Raw genomic sequence first — 15,955 nt, 5'->3', positions numbered from 1 at the left:
AGTACGAAAAGATCGACAAAATGATCCACACGGTGGGGTTGCAGTCTATGTTAAGAACAATTTAGTTTGCAAATACAGACCTGATTTAGATGTTAAAGATTTAGAAGCTGTCTGGATTGAAACGAAATTGAATCAGGAGACAATTCTTGTTGGTTCCTTTTACAGACCTCCAAATTCAACCGTAGATTACTGGAAGTTGGTCGACCAGTCAATTAGAACGGTTGGCAACTTACCCCACAAATATTTTGTTCTCGGAGATTTTAATTCTGATTACAGTAATAATCCCTCCACTCACTTATTAGATATTATTTTTCTGAATAATTTACACCAATTGGTTGAATTCCCTACCCGAATAACCGAAATTTCCAAAACTTGTATCGATTTGATTCTAACAGCAAGTACGGACATTGTTGATGAGGTCTTGGTCCTGCCACCAGTTTGTAGTGATCACTCAGTTCCATTACTGAAGTTGAAAAATCACATTCCGAAAGAGAATAGATTTAAACGTGTTATTTTTGATTATAATAAATTAAACGTTGATGCACTAACGATTGAATTACAGAACGTTAATTGGATAGAGATCGCGAGTCAAGATTGTATTGACAAGGCAGCACAGACGTTTTCAGAAAATTTATTATTATCAGCAAAGAAATGTATGCCTGTTAAAACGGTAACTGTGCGTGAAAACGATGCCCCCTGGTTAACATCAGACATACTGAAATTACGGAATAAGAAAAGAGTTGTTCATACAATAGCAGCTCGTTTGGATACACCCGATGCTTGGGAAACCTTTCGCAATATCCGCAACGACTACACAGATGCTATACGAACCCGGAAATTAGAATATTTAAAAGAAATTGACGATCGAGTATCAGAAATGAATAATTTCGGGACAAAAAATTGGTGGAAATTAGTTAAATCGTTCTTGGCGAAAAGAGGTTCAAACGCTGACGCAATTCCACCCTTAATATTTGATGGTGTAACACATTATGGAAATGAAGAAAAAGCAACACTCTTCAACAATTTCTTTGTTGAACAGTCAAAATTACCAGATGATGATGACAACGCTCCTGACGTTGACAGATTAGATAGTGTTTTGGACGATGTGATCCTACGTACTCAGGAAGTAGAAACAATTTTAATAAACCTTGATAAAACAAAAGCCGCTGGTCCCGACCAGGTGCACAACAGAATTTTGATATCTAGTGCCAGGCACATCTCAGAAGCTTTAACCCTCTTGTATAACAGATCTCTCCAGGAAGGCAGGTTTCCAATGGAATGGAAAAAAGCCCATGTATCACCGATTTTTAAAAAAGGAGATAAAACTGATTGTTCAAATTATCGACCCATTTCTCTCCTAAGCTGTATCGGAAAGGTGTTTGAAAAATGTGTCCAGTCACGAGTATTTGAATACTTAACTCTCAACAGCATTCTTACGCCTTACCAGTCTGGATTCATACCAAAAGATTCCACCACCTACCAGTTAATTTCTTTGTATAATGACTTGTGTAAATCTCTGGACAATAATATTCCTACCCAAGCCGTATTCTTTGACATATCTAAAGCGTTTGATAAAGTATGGCACAAGGGCCTCATTAGGAAACTGGAAGCAATCGGAATACGTGGACGGCTCTTAATCTGGTTCCAAGATTACCTCTTTGGGCGTAAACAGGCAGTTGTTTTAAAAGGAAATAAGTCAACATATTTACCCGTCTCAGCAGGAGTCCCACAAGGATCAGTATTAGGCCCTACGTTGTTCCTCGTTTATATTAACGATATAGTGAAAAATATTGAATCTGTTATTAAATTATTCGCTGATGACACAAGTATGTATTTATCCGTTGAAAATCATGTTCTCAGAGCCGAGATTCTAAATTCAGACCTGAGTAAAATTTTTAAATGGGCAAAAAAGTGGAAAGTTCTTTTCAATCAAACTAAAACCGAATTATTAAATTTAGGCAGACAACAGAATCCGGATTTTACTGAATTAAAGTTTGGCGATATCACATTACAAGATGTAGAAAAGCACAAGCACCTAGGTGTAATCGTTCAAAATAATTGTAAATGGGAGTCCCAAACAAAATCTATCGTAGCCAAATGCCGCTTATTGATTTCTTGTCTGCGCTCATATAAATATAGATTAAGCAGAAAATCCCTAGAAAACATGTATAAATCATTCATATTGCCAAGTATTGATTACGCAGACGTTGTATGGGATAATTGCACTACCGGATTGGCAGATGAATTAGAAGGTCTTCACTTAGAGGCAATACGAATTATTATTGGAACAGTTCGAGGAACAAGTCACCGAAAATTATATCAAGAATCGGGTTTTACTACACTTTCTGAACGACGCAAACGCCATAAATTAATATTATTTCATAAAATTGTTCATAACAAAGTTCCCCCATATTTAAGTGCTGAACTCCCACCTCTCGTATCTGCGGAAAACCCGTATCACAGGAGACGCCCATTAGAACGCAAGATTCCACCGTACAAAACTGAATTGTATAAATCATCGTTTTTCCCATCAACAACACATTTGTGGAATGCCTTGCCTGATGCAATCAAACTTACTGAATCCATAAGCCAATTTAAAAGATATCTAACTGCTAACGATCCAGTTGTGCCACCGTATTTTTACATTGGAGAACGACAGGTCCAAGTGATTCACAGTAAATTAAGGTTAGGCATGACCGATTTAAACCAGCACCTAGTCGATAGGCATTTGAGCAATAATCCAGCGTGTGCCTGTGGCAACGCATCAGAAGACGTAAAACACTTTCTTTTAGATTGCCCTCAATACGATAGAGACCGAACCAGAACAATAGGTACTCTCCCCACTGACCAAATTACGATAGCAACACTCTTATTTGGTGATGCACGATTGTCAAAAGAATCAAACGAATCTGTTTTTGATAAAGTCCAGGAATACATTATTTCAACCGGCCGACTTGGGGCAAAACGAATTTGAGTGCAGTATGCCCCATTCATTATAGATAATCTAAGTCTAAATTTAATTAAGAAGTTATAGCGATTGTTTTTGGTATATATATGCAATTGTGATGTATACTAATGTACTCTCTCTCTCACTCTCTCTCTCTCTCTCTCTCTCTCTCTCTCTCTCTCTCTCTCTCTCTCTCTCTCTCCCTCTCTCCCTCTTTCTATCCCTCTCTCTCTTTCTCTCCCGACTTACTCTCTCTCTCTCTCGCTTACTCTCTCTCTCGCCCTCTCCTTTCCTCTCTCTCTTTTCCTTTTATATTCTTTGTCCACTCTATTGTCGTGTCCTGTCTCCATTATGCCTTTGCTTTTTGTCAAATATGTATACATATATATATACATGTATGTTTTGCACATTTTGTTTGTTTCTCATTTGTTTTGGTTTGGAAAGTACTTGTCGAAGTCTCGTCGCAAGTTATTGTAATCCATATGTTTAATTCTCCCGTTAGGGTCACCACCATAAGCTTGAGCTTGTTGATGATCCGTAACATGTATCATGTTCAAATACATATGAATTGTTGAATAAACACTGTTTAAACCAAGATGAAAGTGTTTTTAAATTGATTTGGACAATTTAATTTTGATAATAATTTTTATATATTTAATTTTCAGAGCTTGTTTTTAATCCGAATATAACATATTTATATGTTTTTGGAATCAGCAAATGATGGAGAATAAGATAAACGTAAATTTGGATCGTTTTATAAATTTTTATTTTTTTTTTACAATTTTCAGATTTTTAATGACCAAAGTCATTAATTAATTTTTAAGCCACCAAGCTGAAATGCAATACCGAACCCCGGGCTTCGTCGAAGATTACTTGACCAAAATGTCAACCAATTTGGTTGAAAAATGAGGGCGTGACAGTGCCGCCTCAACTTTCACGAAAAGCCGGATATGACGTCATCAAAGACATTTATCAAAAAAATGAAAAAAACGTATGGGGATTTCATACCCAGGAACTCTCATGTCAAATTTCATAAAGATCAGTCCAGTAGTTTAGTCTGAATCGCTCTACACACACACACACACACACACACACACACACACACACACACACACACACACACGCACACACGCACATACACCACGACCCTCGTTTCGATTCCCCCTCGATGTTAAAATATTTAGTCAAAACTTGACTAAATATAACAAGTCGCGTAAGGCGAAAATACAATATTTAGTCAAGTAGCTGTCGAACTCACAGAATGAAACTGAACGCAATGCAACGCAGCAAGACCGTATACTCGTAGTCCACCGCTCACGGCATAGGCAGTGAAATTGACAAGAAGAGCGGGGTAGTAGTTGCGCTAAGAAGGATAGCACGCTTTTCTGTACCTCTCTTTGTTTTAACTTTCTGAGCGTGTTTTTAATCCAAACATATCATATCTATATGTTTTTGGAATCAGGAACCGACAAGGAATAAGATGAAAGTGTTTTTAAATTGATTTGGACAATTTAATTTTGATAATAATTTTTATATATTTAATTTTCAGAGCTTGTTTTTAATCCGAATATAACATATTTATATGTTTTTGGAATCAGCAAATGATGGAGAATAAGATAAACGTAAATTTGGATCGTTTTATAAATTTTTATTTTTTTTTACAATTTTCCGATTTTTAATGACCAAAGTCATTAATTAATTTTTAAGCCACCAAGCTGAAATGCAATACCGAACCCCGGGCTTCGTCGAAGATTACTTGACCAAAATTTCAACCAATTTGGTTGAAAAATGAGGGCGTGACAGTGCCGCCTCAACTTTCACGAAAAGCCGGATATGACGTCATCAAAGACATTTATCCAAAAAATGAAAAAAACGTTCGGGGATTTCATACCCAGGAACTCTCATGCAAAATTTCATAAAGATCGGTCCAGTAGTTTAGTCTGAATCGCTCTACAGACACACACACACACACACACGCACGCACACACACACATACGCACATACACCACGACCCTCGTTTCGATTCCCCCTCGATGTTAAAATATTTAGTCAAAACTTGACTAAATATAAAGAAAGAAAGAAACAAGTCGCGTAAGGCGAAAATACAACATTTAGTCAAGTAGCTGTCGAACTCACAGAATGAAACTAAACGCAATGCAACGCAGCAAGACCGTATACTCGTAACATCGTCAGTCCACGGCTCACGGCAAAGGCAGTGAAATTGACAAGAAGAGCGGGGTAGTAGTTGCGCTGAGAACGATAGCACGCTTTTCTGTACCTCTCTTCGTTTTAACTTTCTGAGCGTGTTTTTAATCCAAACATATCATATCTATATGTTTTTGGAATCAGGAACCGACAAGGAATAAGATGAAAGTGTTTTTAAATTGATTTCGACAATTTAATTTTGATAATAATTTTTATATCTTTAATTTTCAGAGCTTGTTTTTAATCCAAACATAACATATTTATATGTTTTTGGAATCAGCAAACGATGGAGAATAAGATGAATGTAAATTTGGATCGTTTTATAAAAAAATATTTTTTTTTACAATTTTTAGATTTTTAATGACCAAAGTCATTAACTAATTTTTAAGCCACCAAACTGAAATGCAATACCGAAGTCCGGGCTTCATCGAAGACTACTTGACCAAAATTTCAATCAATTTGGTTGAAAAATGAGGGCGTGACAGTGCCGCCTCAACTTTCACGAAAAGCCGGATATGACGTCATCAAAGACATTTACCAAAAAAACGAAAGAAGGATGGGGATATCATACCCAGGAACTTTCATGTCAAATTTCATAAAGATCGGTCCAGTAGTTTGGTCTGAATCGCTCTACACGCACGCACACACACACACACACATACACACACACATACACCACGACCCTCGTCTCGATTCCCCCCTCGATGTTAAAACATTTAGTCATAACTTGACTAAATGTAAAAAAAAATCGCGTAAGGCGAAAATACAACATTTAGTCAAGTAGCTGTCGAACTCACAGAATGAAACGGAACGCAATGCAATTGTTCAGCAAGACCGTATACTCGTAGCATCGTCAGTCCACCGCTCATGGCAAAGGCAGTGACATTGACAAGAAGAGCGGGGTAGTAGGTGCGCTGAGAAGGTTAGCACGCTTTTCTGTACCTCTCTTCATTTTAACTTTCTAAGCGTGTTTGTAATCCAAACATATCATATCTATATGTTTTTGGAATCAGGAACCGACAAGATTACTTGACCAAAATGTCAACCAATTTGGTTGAAAAATGAGGGCGTGACAGTACCGCCTCAACTTTCACGAAAAGCCGGATATGACGTCATCAAAGACATTTATCAAAAAAATGAAAAAAACGTTCGGGGATATCATACCCAGGAACTCTCATGTCAAATTTCATAAAGATCGGTCCAGTAGTTTGGTCTGAATCGCTCTACACGCACGCACGCACACACGCACACACGCACACACATACACCACGACCCTCGTTTCGATTCCCCCTCGATGTTAAAATATTTAGTAAAAACTTGACTAAATATAAAAAGATACCCCCCCCCCCCCCCCCCCCCCCCCCCAACATTGGAATAATTGAACGTTCAACCCCTGTCTTGATGGTATACTTTGTATATGGGGACATCAGTCAAACCCCGATTCACAGATGTCTTGCCAGAGTTCTTATTGTGTTGACACAACTCTTGATGTCTTCCTCAGCATCTCCTTAATGCATAATTTGCTGATACTGTCATGCCGAGAAGCAGTATAGTACGTTTTTCTGGTAACCTACCCCATGCATCCTAATTGTGTTGTGTATTTTTTTTGAAGAATGTGGCTTAGGTTACAAAAAGCGAGTACCCCCCCCCCCCCCCCCCCCCCTTCCCTCAGCAGGCCCAGGCACTAACCTCCTCACAGACACAAACAGACACACAGAACAACACTCGCACAATTCACGTGCACGTGTGTGTGTGTGTGTGTGTGTGTGTGTGTGTGTGTGTGTGTGTGTGTGTGTGTGTGTGCACGCGCACTTGTCTTCCCCGCTTCATTTTCGGTTCATCTATAGACAATTCTAAGTGTACAGATACTTTTCTTGTTTGCTTCATGTTGTTGTTGTTTTTGTCCAGGAGAGCTGCCACAATGTTCGTCATCACCACCTCAACGGAATGTAAGTGTCTTAAAAAATATTTTGTGTTGTCTGATTAATCAGTAATTTCGGTTGTTTCTGGTAACCATGTTAGCCCGGTCAAAGGTTATTAAACTTAACTTAAGGGAAGGTAGATAATTTCTTAGCTAGGACAGTTCTCGTTTTCACCGTGCCTTTAAACAATTTGTGACTCACCTCAGTAATCTGAGTGTCTCGGTAATGAGCAGTGTCAGACGTCGTAGACGAAAACGTTTTCAATCTAGAGCCTCCAAATTTTACACACTGGTGGGTTTTGATCATTTTCAAACAATACGAAAGTTTGGTGTACCCTCGTCAAATCTCAAGGTGACTGGTCACAACGAGAGAAAGGGGGAATGTACGTTCTGGCTCACCGATTCCGACAGACCCTAAATATTAACGCAAAATAGGCTTCTGGACTAAACTTTTACTAAAATGAAACATGCGACAAAATCAGAAAAATACTGCATAAATCCATACAAAAAAAAAAATACAGTAAAGTAAGGTTGTTTTGAACCAATGCCGGGTCTGTCGGAATCAGTAACCCAGAACGTACATTCTCCCTTTCTCTGATACAACATTCTTAAGCTCAATACGCTCTCTCATTTACAAACTTTACTTCATATGTTCTTTCACTGTTAGAATTATATCTGATACATGCAATGTGACTGTCTAAACGAATAGTTAACTCTTTACAAGTGATTCTATTTTTACTTTTTCTTCCCGTCCTATTTGAATCCCCTTTTTTAAAAACTGCTTTTTCAGATCTTCTATATCGAGTGGCTTGTTATATTCAGCTCGTGTTTTTGTTTGAATACTTGCTTTCTTACTTTTGTAGTCATCAAAGTCTGTTTGTATCTGTTTGAATTCTTCGTCAGAAACTTTTGAATCTTCAAGTGCTTTACTGATAGACAGTTTTAGGCTAGACAATTTTGATGATGCAAGAGTGGAAATGGATTCGTGTTTTTCAAGCTTTTTCACAATTTTTTTCATTATAGCTGATGCTATAAATGATAAACCACCAACTGCTGCTGCGACACCACCTAGGATTAGAGAAACTGGAGTCCCTACTCCGGTAGCTAACAGAATTGTTCCCGTTACACCTGCAGCTGATGCAAGGATAGTAGAACCAGTGCTGGCATTAGAAAGGCTGTTGTAAGTTGTTGAGTACTTACGTCTAGCGCGAGAATATTTTTCTAATTCATCTTCTAGTTGTTTTTGTATATTACTAATGTGTGCCAGTCTGAATTGTTGACTTTCTGCTGCACTTTCATCAATATTAGGATAAAGCTTCACACTGCTAGTCATCTTTTTAATGCAAAATATAAAATATTTATCTTAATTCTCACTGGCCAGTGTTTCTGCTAAGCTTTGAAGCTGTTCATTGCTTAACACCTTATCTGTATAGTAGAAAGCAATCAAATCAAGATAAGTAAGATTAATACTTCTTATTTCTGTTAAATTATTTATATCTGCGTTAACAACAACATTTTGGTTTGACGTCTGTTTCTTTATTGTGTTAGAATCCTTTTGAACAGCAATAAATACTCTGACTTCTTCAACATTTAATGGTCTCCAGTTGAGATTTATTCCTCTCATTAGAACAGTGTTTGTGGTTTCTTCCCTTTTCCTGACAACTATATCAAATATCATAGTTGCATTCTGCCCTATTGGAAGCTTGGGTATAAAATCGACAATGGTGTCAGCGTCCTTTGCAACACTTTGTTTTCTGTGAATGAGATAGTTGTTCTTATGGAAAGGTTTAACTGCAACTTCTCCCCTGCTGTTAAACGCAGGAACAAGGCTAACAATTAGTGGTTTAGCATTGATTGACTTACGGAATGTGTCGTCTTTTCCAACAAGAGTGTATGGACTCACAAATTCAAACTTCATTTCCCAGTCAATCTTTTTCATAACAGGACTAAGTACCCATTTTTTATTCTGATGTTTCCACATGTAGTATATGTCATCGACAATTGGATCAGGTACATTAACATCACGGATTTGACCTAGTTTGAGGAATCTTGGTTTCTTTTCATCGTCGATTTCCTTTCTCTTGTAATGACCAGTGTCTGTAAACTCGAATGCATACACTGCACCAACTTCAGCATTGCTCTCAAAGTCGATAGCGTCTGCTAAATCTTTCAACTCTATAGTTGAACATGCAACAGGATAAACTATTGTAGGTCCACTCGACATTTTAATACTCAATATTTTATGGAACTATTTCCAATGTAATGTTAAACAAACAATCAACTGGTTGTCCACTTTGATTTTTCAGATCAATGTGTAGGAATTCATGACACCCTTCCTCCAAGTCCTTGAACTGAAGTGTCTTAAATGTTGGCACGTGCATTTTACAAAAAGAGGCATCACTCGGTGGAAGAATCCTAAGCAGATCAGAACGCTGATCATTAAACAGATTATAGGATGTGTTAAGCTCTCTCATGTGAACAAACAGTACACTGTTAACATCCATGTCAATGGGACGTGTTCCCTTGTATATATTTGTAATTCCAAGCATATCAAGGAGTTTGGTTGGAAACTCAAATGATCTGTTTACTTCTCTAGTTTTGGGCATAGTAAGAGTAGCAATGAGACTTGCATGATTTAAACTCGCTGTAATACCTACTGGAGCAAACAATTCTTTCTCTAAAGTGCAGAAGTCATAGTAACCATCTTCTACAGAATGTGTTTTACCATTAATTCTAACCCAGTTGTTATTCTTTTTTTTACTGATATTATACCAAGTAACCTTGTACATAATTTCATGCAGTGCAACTTTCATTCCTCCATTTTGATTGTTGATAGGGTTTGCAAGTTTAACTGGCACACCAGTCTTCACATTTGTTAGTGTGATAAACATTTTTTATTCAACAACAAAAATGATTCAGTATAAATTCAACAAAGACGTTAAATACAAAACTGGACCATATTACAATCCAAAGACTATTTCTTTCCATGAGTTGGACTTTGCTGTAACAGAAACAGAATCCATTCGCGTTAAAGTGCCTGACCCATTCCATTCTTACCTAAATCCCCCAATCAAAAATGATAGTGTTCCAAAGATGTGGAACTCTCACCCAATTCAGTTCTATCAGAATCAGTTAAACTTTGCAATATTCTGTGCAACCACAGGATGTGGAGTGTCCTATGCAGACCACATGAATAATTCAAACTTACTGACAAAGTGTGTGTACACATTTCACGTTTACTATCAGTGCAGGAGAATCTTGTCTGAACTTCAGGCACCAATGCCGCATGAAAAGAGCTGGAACCCATTCAACAATAGGATAAACATGAAAGTGTATGAGCGTCTCTGCAATGAATTCAATATAGATTTTAAGACCGACTTTAGGCAAAAGCAAGACAAAAACCATGGCATGGGAACACTATATTTATGGGGTGTCCACAGGAGGTATAATTTTGATTACTGGCCAGGTCATACATCTTTTTCTTCAAATGTGCAGGTACAGTTAGGATCAATAGAACAACAGCACCACAATGCATGGACTACTTTTATATTAGACACCGGCAAAGGTTTCACTGGATCAGGTGTTGAAAGGATCAATGAATCTATCCGAACATATGCGTGGTGCTTGCTAGGCTCGCAGGCACAGACACGATCAAACATAATGAGAACAAGCACAGGGTTTGGTGCACAGAAACAGTTGTTATCAAATTTAGAAGATGTCATAAACTCTGCAGTTGATCTGCCTTCCAGCATCAAAAGGTATCAAGACTCTCTCCGTTATGCAAGATCAAAAGTTGACTTTGCTGTTGGTAACGGCCTTTACATGTTACCTTCTGATCTCCAGCTGCAGATTGGAACAATAACAAATTATAACAATGAAATCATTATTGCTAGTGACACCCAGCCGCTTGGAAAGGGTGAAGAACTGAATTCAGAAATCAGAACGATGCTACAGCCATATCACAATGAACAGAAACAAAGCGTGACAAGTGAAGATCACGCTGCAGGTGAAGATCATTCTGTCACTAGTGATGATCAAGCTGTTAGTATTAGTGATGATCATGAATCGCAGAAGACTGCTCTAGTAATTGGTGGAGTGGGTGTAGGCTTACTTTTGCTTTATTCTCGTTAGCAGAACACCTGCAATTAAAACTATTAGAGTCCAGAGATGTTCAGCCATGAAACCAACAACTTTACCTGCAAAAGATAACAGCCAGCTAACAATTGAACCAATGATTCCTGGAAGTGCATCCAAAGCTTTTGCTGCTAGTTTCTTTAATAGTTCTGCAATGTGTTTGAGTTGTTTCTTTACCCATCCCGGATCAGATGGAGATGAAGGTGAAGGTGGAGGTGGAGGTGTGACAGTGCCACCTGTGAGTGTTAACACTAATGTGCTTATTGCAAATCCTAACGCAGTTAGTATACTAGCTATTGTGATTCCCTGCTCTCTGAAAAGCGTTCTAATTCTTTCAGCAAGAGTTGTGTCTTCGTAAAGGATTCTTTGAATTGTATTTTTTATTCTGCTGACCTGTGTTCTCAGTTGTTCTCTGTTGTTACTTAGAACTTCTAACCTTATGGCTTTCTCCTCCTGCAAATCTTTTAAACGCTTAGAAATTCTGTTTTTTACTTCTTGTTCTAGGTTCAAATCATCAGCATCAGCAAGTTTTTGTTTCTCTTTGTTTATATCTTCATCCAGCTGACCTAGTTTTGACAGATTATTTGCTATTTCACCTCTGATGGTTTGTAGTGATTGATTAAGGGCTTCTATTTCTCTCATAGGTAATAGTTCATGTGGAGTCTTCAGTGAAGTTTCCTCAGAAAAAGAAGTCTCTATCTCTTGTATAAGTTGATCAGCCTCATCTGCAAGTTTATTAAGATCTTGCAATGGAACAGATTCTATTTGAGTAGCAGTTGGTAGTCCTAGTTCTGCTTTTTGAAGTAAGGAAACAACATGGGAAGATGATGACCGTGTGCTAGGCACAATATCTAATTGCCTAAGTCGATTAGCAGTAAGTTTTTGTTTTAGTGAAACTTTTGATAGAAACTTAGCAGGATTAGATTTATATGTAAGTTGGACTTTTTCTCCTTTATCGCTAGTTGTATATAAATGATTTGCTTCCATTTTGAACTGGTTTGGATCTAAAACATCAGGTTCTTCTCCTAAACTTTTGTAGAAATCTCTAACTTTACCTTCCAGAAGTTCATGTCGTGCCACCTCATAATGCAGTGAATGATGGTAGGGAACCAAAGGGATTGCTTCGCTCATGTCGTCCGCTGGCTCAAATAAATCTTCAAATCCACCTTCTGCCATTTGTAACTTATTTTTTATTTTGAAAATAAAAAAAGATGGCACAATCGTTCGGTTCTGTTCTTGATCCTTACAGAAGGCTGAAAGAACCTCTCGGGGTAAAAGGAATAAGGCAAACAGTTATAGTTACAAATAATCCTTCTACTATTGATCAGAATGAAATACTTACTGTTAGGTTTCCTAATCTAGGTAAGAACGATGTTATTGTACCAGGCACTGTAAGACTATCATTCAAATTAGAATTAGAATCTGGCTCAGATGAAAATAGGACTTTGGCTTATAATGTAGGAAGAGCAATTGTGAGGAAAATTACTGTCAAACTGGAAGGGCGGGAAGTGATGTCATTGAATAATGCAGATGTATTTTTAGTTTATGCAGATAATTGGTTGACTGACAATGAAAAGAAAAACAGAGTGTTTCAAGGGATTCAGTCAGACAATGGGATAAAAGTTAGAATAGGAGCCGGAGATAAAGCTGACAACAAAAAAGATAACGCTGTCAATGTTGCTTTTGGAAACAAATTTTGTATTCCACTTGACTTTGAACTCATAAATTCACATCCTCCCTTCTATCAAGGAGCATTGCGTGACAGGCTGTCATACGACCTGACTTTCAATAGTTATGATCGTGTTATGCTTTCACAAGACCCGGAAGCAAAGTATAAGGTGTCTGGAATTTCTTTAGAGTTTGATGTTGTAAACCATCCTGAACTGGCTAGACTTATAGAAAATCAGTACAGTTCTAAGCTGCCTATCTATTATGAAAGAGTGTTGAATCACAGTACACTTTCAAAAAGCCAGGCTGATCCAATCTGGAACATTAACTTGAATACACCAGCTAGGTCAATGAAGGGAATACTTATGTTGTTTGAGGAACCAAAAGATTCATATGAAAGGCAAATAGAAAAGTTTTACAATCCACTAATCAATAGAGTATATTGCACAATTGAAGGGCAGCCAAACCAAATATTTGCATCTGGCATGCTGCCATACCAACACTATGATGAAGCAAGAAAGTACTTTACTGGAGGAAGATTGAAAGACCCAACATCTGATCTTGTGGCTAAAGATCTACATTTACACGGTGTTGGCGTAGAAGATTTCTTGACAAATAAATATGCGTTATGGCTGGATCTCAGAACAACTGACGACAACAAACTGCATGGAAGTGGAAGGCGAATTGAAAACGGATCAGAAGGAATCACAATACAAATTGAAAAGGAAGTAGGGAGTAGTAGTAAATCAGTTAAGATCTACGTGTTTGTTGTGTCAGATGCGCAGTTAAACATCTCTGAAAGCAGATTACAGGATATTGTTTATTGAACGTGTTAAAATGAAGTATCTAGATTTTCTTCCAAAAGATCCACACTGTTCTTTGATTTGTGGGGCAACAGGTTGCGGCAAAACAAGATATGTTTTGGATTTATTACAGACTGTTTACATAAATCACTTTGAACACATAGTCATATTCTGTCCAACCATAAAGCATAACAGAACATACAAGGAGAGAAAATTCATATGGTCTGATCAAAATATATTTATTGTAAATCCTTCTGATCGTCTAAATGTTTGCTTGGAGCATTATTTCGATCTTTTTCAGAACACACCAACACTGTTTATTATTGATGACTGTGCAGCAGAACGTGACATTGTTAGAAAGAAAAGTGCACTAGCAAAGCTTGCATTCAGTGGACGACATGCATTAATATCAGTTTGGATATTAACACAAAAATACAATGCAGTTCTGAAAGACTTTAGAGAGCAACTCAAAACAATAACATTGTTCTATTCAAAGGACCGTGACAGTTTTGAAGAGTGTCTTCGAGAAAATGATGTCATTGAAAACAAACAGGAGAGAGAAAGAATAAAGAATAATCTGAAATCTTCTAAGCACTCGAAACTGGTTTTAAAAACTGATCAACCAGTTCAGTATGTATGTTTGTAGAAATCCTTGCTAAGTTCTTGTCAAGTTCTTACTCAAGTTCTTACCAAGTTCTTACTCAAGTTCTTGTCAAGTTCTTGTCAAGTTCTTACTAAGTTTTTACTAAGTTCTTACCCAAGTTCTTACTCAAGTTCTTGTCAAGTTCTTACTCAAGTTCTTGTCAAGTTCTTACTCAAGTTCTTGTCAAGTTCCTACCTAAGTTCTTGTTAAGTTCCTACCCAAGTTCTTACTCAAGTTTAATTACTAGATTTTAATTTTATTCTGCATCAAAATAAAATGAACTGTGATGAATTGCTGATGCAGACTTCTACAGATATTGAAATCTGTGACAGTAGGACTATACCTGATAAAAAAGAAAGATTGTATTCACTTGCTGTTTGTGGAAAAACAAAACACTACCTTGGGCAGCAGTTAACTGTGGAAGAAGTACAACATCTTTCCTCAGAAGATATAGAAAAGTATCATGGACGGTATGAATCAGTGCTTGGTTCTAAGATGGTTAGAAGTATTGGACAGACTGTTATAGGTTTGTACACAAAGATTTTTGGACATTTTACACCTCTCGACTCGGAGGAAGACTTAACACATGATCTAACTCATGACCCTGTTGTTTCCAAGTCCCTCGAATCTCTTGCCTGTGGCCTGTATTATCGATTTGGTGCTTTATTAGTACCATTTGTTGCTGGATTAATTACTTTCAAACACATTAATTTTCAGAATAAAAAAGATGACGGATCAGTTGAAGCAGACAGTGGAGCAGACGAAAATACCAGAAGTGAACACAGTGACAAAGAAACCTGGTAGAGTAGAAGCAGGAAAAAAACTAGCCGAATGGAACAGACAAAAAAAGTTAAATCAAAAGGCAAAGCAGAACATTATGTCTGAAGTTGAGCAGACACCAAACATTCCTGAAGTGACTAAGGTCACACAAACTGATCAAGAATTAAAATCTTCATTTCTATCATACAGAAAAGTAGCTGTAGCAGCTGTTGTTGGAGGAGGTGGATACTTGCTTTACAAACTTTGGCAAGGCAAATATAAAGTGTCAGAAACACCAAAATCAGAAACACCAAAATCAGAAACACCAAAACCAACAAACAAAGCAGTACAAACAATAACAAAGCCCACAGTAGTACCTGCAGTGGATTCATTTCATATGGAATAATTTTAATATTTTAATTTTGATAACATAAAAATGAGTTCTGAAAAGACAATAGTTAATCTAGTTTATCACGCTGCAGTGATTGGAGGCTTGAGTGTAGGTTACACAATGCTGGGTAAAAGTCTCCTCAGAATGAAACCAGCCGACTTGGGAAAGTTAGACTTCGAAGACGGTGCTAAACTAATTGGTGTTGTGACAGCTTCCTTTGCAACAAAAGACTTCCTGGTGAAGCAAGGAATTATTCCAGAAAATATAAACATGTAAGACAATAAAATGGCTAGCTTGGTTATGATGGTGGGAGGTGCGATTGTAAATGCGCTTGCATTTTCTGGCAGCAACTATTTGTTTTCTAAACTGCAAAATGGTGAAGAGAGGGAAAGGCACAACAAAGCCATGGAACAACTGGCGAAAGCACAGGATGAATACGAGAAGAAACGAATTGCGCAGTTAGACTTTATGAATGATAAACTCA

Source organism: Littorina saxatilis, linkage group LG11 (assembly GCF_037325665.1).
Source record: "Littorina saxatilis isolate snail1 linkage group LG11, US_GU_Lsax_2.0, whole genome shotgun sequence".
NCBI classification, from domain to species: Eukaryota; Metazoa; Mollusca; class Gastropoda; order Littorinimorpha; family Littorinidae; genus Littorina; species Littorina saxatilis.
Note: the sequence above shows the minus strand (reverse complement) of the source record.